Source organism: Anabas testudineus, unplaced genomic scaffold (genome assembly GCF_900324465.2).
Source record: "Anabas testudineus unplaced genomic scaffold, fAnaTes1.2 Contig285arrow_ctg1, whole genome shotgun sequence".
NCBI lineage: Eukaryota > Metazoa > Chordata > Actinopteri > Anabantiformes > Anabantidae > Anabas > Anabas testudineus.
In genome coordinates, this window is record NW_022872814.1 from 28,408 (window position 1) to 34,488 (window position 6,081).

At 39.4% G+C, this 6,081-nt stretch overlaps 1 pseudogene; it reads left to right on the forward strand.

Annotated features, from left to right (window-relative positions):
* The first annotated feature begins 2,093 nt into the window (after positions 1-2,093).
* Positions 2,094-3,415, forward strand: LOC113174415 (annotated as a pseudogene).
* The last annotated feature ends 2,666 nt before the right edge of the window (positions 3,416-6,081 follow it).

Sequence of the window (6,081 nt, forward strand, 5' to 3'; positions counted from 1 at the left end):
TCCAATAACTTGATCTGGTTTAGTTGAAGAACAGCACAGTTTTTATCTACTTCTGCAGCAAAACATCAACTTTCAATGCAGTTTGAATCGGTAATGACAGTTGTAGGAACTCACTGGAATTAGGATGAAGAATGTGCTCTGTATATTCACAACACTTTAGTTATTTGTTCCTTAAGAATGGTGTTTATCTGTTTGTTCAAATGAGCTTTTTGACTGGATCTTGATCACATATTTCTTTCTTATGCAGCATCTCTAAAACCACCACTCTCCTCCAGAGTCCAGACCACATTTACCACATCTAAATAACTTCTCTGTGCTCTTGATGTTTGTTAAATATTTGTTCAAATCAATCTTTATGTTGCTTTTCTTTAATATTTTTATTAATAATCATGTCTTATTTCATCCAAACACTTAAATCTCCAGACCTTCCTTTATCAAAGGTGTGTTGTTCTTAACACAGTGAACATTTAACAACAGTAATTGTTGTGATTCCAATTAATATAAATGTCATATATCATGTTAACATAACAGAGATTCTACATTAATCTATCTGGATGAAATAAACATGGACATGAACTCACTCAGTGGGACTCATTTAGTGAACTTCAATCATTTAATAAGCGGCCAATCTGAAGGTTTTCATGATAAATTCAAATACTGGTTTTGAAGGACCAGCACAGTTTTTCCTCCTGTTTTCATTTCAGGATCTGGTTCAAAGCCGACAGAGAAATTATGACCCTAATAAGAGGATGTAGCTGGGACAGTTTATCTCCTGAAACCCCACAAAGCAAAGTGTTTCTGTTCACAGCAGAGAAACATCTGTCTCCATCTTTTCCACTTTTTTCCTCCATGTCGTCACAGAGAAATTAGCTGAGTTTTCTGTCATTTCTTGTTTTTACACCACAAATTTATTGATGTCCTCAGTCAATGAAACAGAGACCAGAGTCCTACAAACAGGAACAAGACCAAGAACTGATTCTGTCAAATACACATATTTAGTCAGACTTGAGATTATTTCATTGATTCATTTTTATTCACCTCACAGCCAAACACTCCTGGATTGATCTGTTTTAATCCAGACTTTGTTCAAACCTGTTTGTCTGAATTAAATCTGTCTTTACAGTCAATATGTCACCAGGGTTTTAGGAATAATTTTATTATAATATATCAGAGGAAATGCTGCATTTAGTTAAATCAGAAGCCACAGTAACTCATGTTGTGTTGATGTTAGAGTTAATAATAATTATCTTAATGTTTATCTAGAAACACTGCAGAGACATTTGATTCATTTACAGATTATACTTAAAGGAACAATATGTAGCACTGACACCAAGTGTTTCAAAGCGGTACTGCAGAACAAATTCAAGCTATTTGACAGAGCTGAAGCTCAAAATTTGGTGTAAATATCTTCTGACAAGCTTTTTTCTTTTATCTACAGTAATGTTAATATGAAACTTATTAATTATGACGCACTAAAAACATTCAAGAAGAAAAACAGCTGTCAGTTTAGTTTGATGGTTTACAGTTGGTTCTGTCAGTACAGTTTGTCAGTGAATCCACACTGGTCTATATTTGTATAGAAATAATAAAGTGCTGCTGGTTTCTGTGCTATTTTATCTTGACCTCCTGGAATGAAATGAGCAGCTGACTTGTTGTTTTAGGTTCAGAGATCATGTCGTTTCCTAGTGTGTAGTTCATGGTACCTTTATTTAAAGTGGAATGAATTTACTGAGTCATTAGACTTTAATGAATTAAAGTTAATAAAATACTCAGAAACATGTAAGAACACAACAAAGAGTTAAACACACAGTTTCTCTCTAAAACCGCTCCTGTTTCTGGAATGAACCAAAGCCTGATGACCCTCCCTTTACTTCCTGCTCTCAAACACAGTGAGCTCCACTGTGTCCATTTATTTCCTTGTTCCCTCCTCTTCAGATCTACAGTTTCAGGATGGGTGGAACCAACATGTGGTGAAGTGTAAGAGCTGACAGACTCCATTCACTGCACAAACACATGTTGTTGAGATCAGAGCTCAAACTAGTTTCACTTCTAACAAAGTGAAACTCAGACAGTTGTTGACACTGAGAGGTGAAATGGCGCAGAAAGGAGTTCAGCTGGACCAAGAAACCTTCTCTTGTTCGATCTGTCTGGATCTACTGAAGGATCCTGTGGCTATTCCCTGTGGACACAGTTACTGTATGAACTGTATTAACAGTTTCTGGGATGAAGAGGATGGTAAGAAACTCTACAGCTGCCCTCAGTGTAGAGAGACCTTCACACCGAGACCTGTGCTGGTTAAAAACACCATGTTAGCAGATTTAGTGGAGGAGCTGAAGAAGATTGGACTCCAAGCTGCTCCTGCTGATCACTGCTATGCTGGACCTGAAGATGTGGCCTGTGATTTCTGCACTGGGAGAAAAACTGAAAGCTCTCAAGTCCTGTTTAACCTGTCCAGCCTCTTACTGTGAGAAACACCTTCAGCCTCATTATGATGCAGCTCCATTAAAGAAACACAAACTGGTGGAGCCCTCCAAGAAGCTCCAGGAGAACATCTGCTCTCGTCACGATGAGGTGATGAAGATGTTCTGTCGTACTGATCAGCAGTGTATCTGTTATCTCTGCTCTGTGGATCAACATAAAGGTCACGACACAGTCTCAGCTGCAGCAGAAAGGACTGAGAGGCAGAGAGAGCTGGAGGGGAGTCGACAAAAACTCCAGCAGAGAATCCAGGACAGAGAGAAAGAGGTGAAGCTGCTTCAACAGGAGGTGGAGGCTATCAATCACTCTGCTGGTAAAACAGTGGAGCACAGTGAGAAGATCTTCACTCAGCTGATTGGTCTCATTGACAAAAGAAGGTCTGATGTGAAGCAGCAGATCAGATCCCAGCAGGAAACTGAAGTGAGTCGAGTCAAAGAGCTTCAGGAGAAGCTGGAGCAGGAGATCACTGAGCTGAAGAGGAAAGACGCTGAGCTGGAGCAGCTCTCACACACAGAGGATCACAACCAGTTTCTACACAACTACCCCTCAGTGTCAGCACTCAGTCAATCTACACACTCATCCAGCATCAATATCCGTCCTCTGAGATACTTTGAGGATGTGACAGCAGCTGTGTCAGAGCTCAGAGACAAACTACAGGACATTCTGAGGGAGACATGGACAAATATCTCACAGGACAGTGACTGAAGTGGATGTTTTACTGTCAAATCCAGAACCAAAGACCAGAGCTGGATTCTTAAAATACTCACAAGAAATCACACTGGATCCAAACACAGCAAACACAAACTGTATTATCTGAGGGAAACAGAAAGTTACAGTAATGAGTGAACAACAGTCTTATTCTAGTCACACAGACAGATTCACTGTATATTATCAGGTCCTGAGTAGAGAGAGTCTGACTGGACGTTGTTACTGGGAGGTGGAGTGAGCAGGGACAGAAGGAGTTGATGTAGCAGTCGCATACAAGAATATCAGCAGAACAGGAACTTGGACTGAAGTGAATTTGGATTAAATGATAAATCTTGGTCATTGAGATGCGACAACAACAGTTACCAATTTCTGTACAACAACATCCCAACTCCAGTCTCAGGTCCTCGTCCTCCAGAATAGGAGTTTTACCTGGATCACAGAGCAGGTGTTCGTCCTTCTACAGCGTCTCTGAAACCATGACTCTCCTCCAAAGAGGTCCAGACCACATTCACTCAGCCTCTCTATGCTGGAGTTTGGCTTTTTAATCAGATGGAGGACTGCAGAGTTCTGTAAACTGAAATAAACAGAAGTAATGTATTTAATTAATTAACTAATTAGTTTGAAGCAACTAGTGAAGCAGTTAGATCTGCCAGGATGGAGGGAAACTCAACAGAATAATGGAGACATGAGCTCAGGTGATATTCTGAGTTTCTTTGTGTTTGTTCCTGTAAAACAGGAGAATAAGAGTCACTGGACTGATCAGATAAGGGACAGGAGGACGGTACACAAAACAAACAGGACTCTTTTATTTTTCCAGTTTGGATCACAGAGGCTAAGAGTGAGGCTCTCAAATGAATTCAAACTATTTAGTTTGGGAATTGATTAAAATCTTGAGTGGAAGATTGCTGCTGCTCCTCCACCCCGACCTGTGCTTCTAGGAACATGATAATTAACATGACTAGGGGGTCGACTCATTCAGAGAGACTTATTCATCCTGCTGCAGCCAGGTTTCAGTAAGACAGAATAAGTCTATTTGATGGTCAGTTATCAAATCATTTACTAACAGGGATTTAGAGGAGAGAGATCTGATGTTTTTCTTCCACTTTAAATCACTGTTCATTTTACAGTAAAATAATGGAGACTGTGCTGCCAGTTCTTCACTGTTTTTAACAGGAAACAGTTTAAGAGTGAACAAAGCAGGAACTAACAGCTGCTACAAGCTGACTGAACTAACTAATGATCTGACTGGAAAGACAAACGAACTGACTATCAATAACAACACTTATTAACCATGGAGCAAACGAGAGCTAGAGGTCGGGGGAAAAGGTCAGTGGAGGGAACAAGGCATCGAACGAGACTGACAGGTGACACACTAGACAAAGACAAACTGAAAGAGGACTAACTAAAATACAGAGACAGTAAAGACAGAAGACGAAACACCTGCTAACAACAACACACCTTTACTACTTGGACCAGCTGAGACACGCCCCTGGAAAGGAGAACCACAAAACCAGGAAACAAGAAACAAGACACTGCCCCTGCTGGTCGGAGGTCTGAACTGTAACAGTGTTATTTAGCTAGGTACAATATTGTCTAAAAATGGACTCTGACTGAACGACCATTGTTACAAGGAACACCGTCTGGGTCGAGGGCACAGAATGAATGAAATACTCCTGGAGAATATGTTTGTAAAATCCTCTAACTGAATTTCTCATGATGAACTTACTGATCACATTTTTGTGAATCTTACTTGACTATGTCATCTAGTTGATATTAAAAGATCAAAGGGTGAAACAGATGTGATCATCTGTGCTCTTTGTATTTAATTCATGTTTGGTTACGTACAAGGGTTTACCTTTAATTTTACTACATAGATTGACAGATCAAGTTCAGCTAATGAGTCAGGATGGGTTTCAGATTCATATACATGACTTGAAGAGTTTGCAGACTAACAGTACAATCAATAAACTTCCTAACTAGATTCAATTTGTTTGTCTTATTTAATAATTAGAGTTACATTGAACATGCAGTGACCATCAGTCCAGTTCAAAGATCATTAAAACTACAGGAAGTTTCAAAAACAAATCCAGTAACTGTAAAAGACTAAAACTTACCAGAGCTGTTCTCTGTGATTCTGGATAAAATAAGCTTTTGCTCACGTATTTATTACAAAAACACACTCCCCTCACACCACTGACAAATTAGTGGTTAAAATATTATAAAAAATATAATATCCTGATTTTCCTGTATTGATCAATTTGCTTAAATGTTGGTGAGAAGCACATTGAATATCCATTGTGTATGAAAAGTGCTGCTGTATATAAATAAAACTGACTTGACTGGAGTAAATCTTTCTTAGGCTACAGACTGAAGACTTCAAATGATCTCTTGTACTCTTGTAGTGAAGATTAAAGTTTTATCAGTTTGTTTTATCATAGAAATTCATGTTATGTAGGATGAAATCCAAACACAGCAAACACAACCTGTTATTATCTGATGGAAACAGAAAAGTTACAGTAATGAGTGAACTCAGTCTTATTCTAGTCACACCGACAGATTCATTGAATGTTGTCAGGTCCTGAGTAGAGAGAGTCTGACTGGACGTTTTACTGGGAGGTGAGTGGAGCGGGAGGGAGTTCATGTAGCAGTCGCATACAAGAATATCAGCAGAACAGGGAACTGGAAGGAATGTTGTTTTGGATCAATGATAAATCTTGGTCATTAAGATGTGACACAGCAGTTACGTATTTAGGTACAACAATATCAACTCCAGTCTCAGTCCTCCGTCCTCCAGAATAGGAGTTTACCTGGATCACAGAGCAGGTGTTCTGTCCTTCTACAGCGTCTCTGAAACCATGACTCTCCTCCACAGAGTCCAGACCACATTCACTCAGC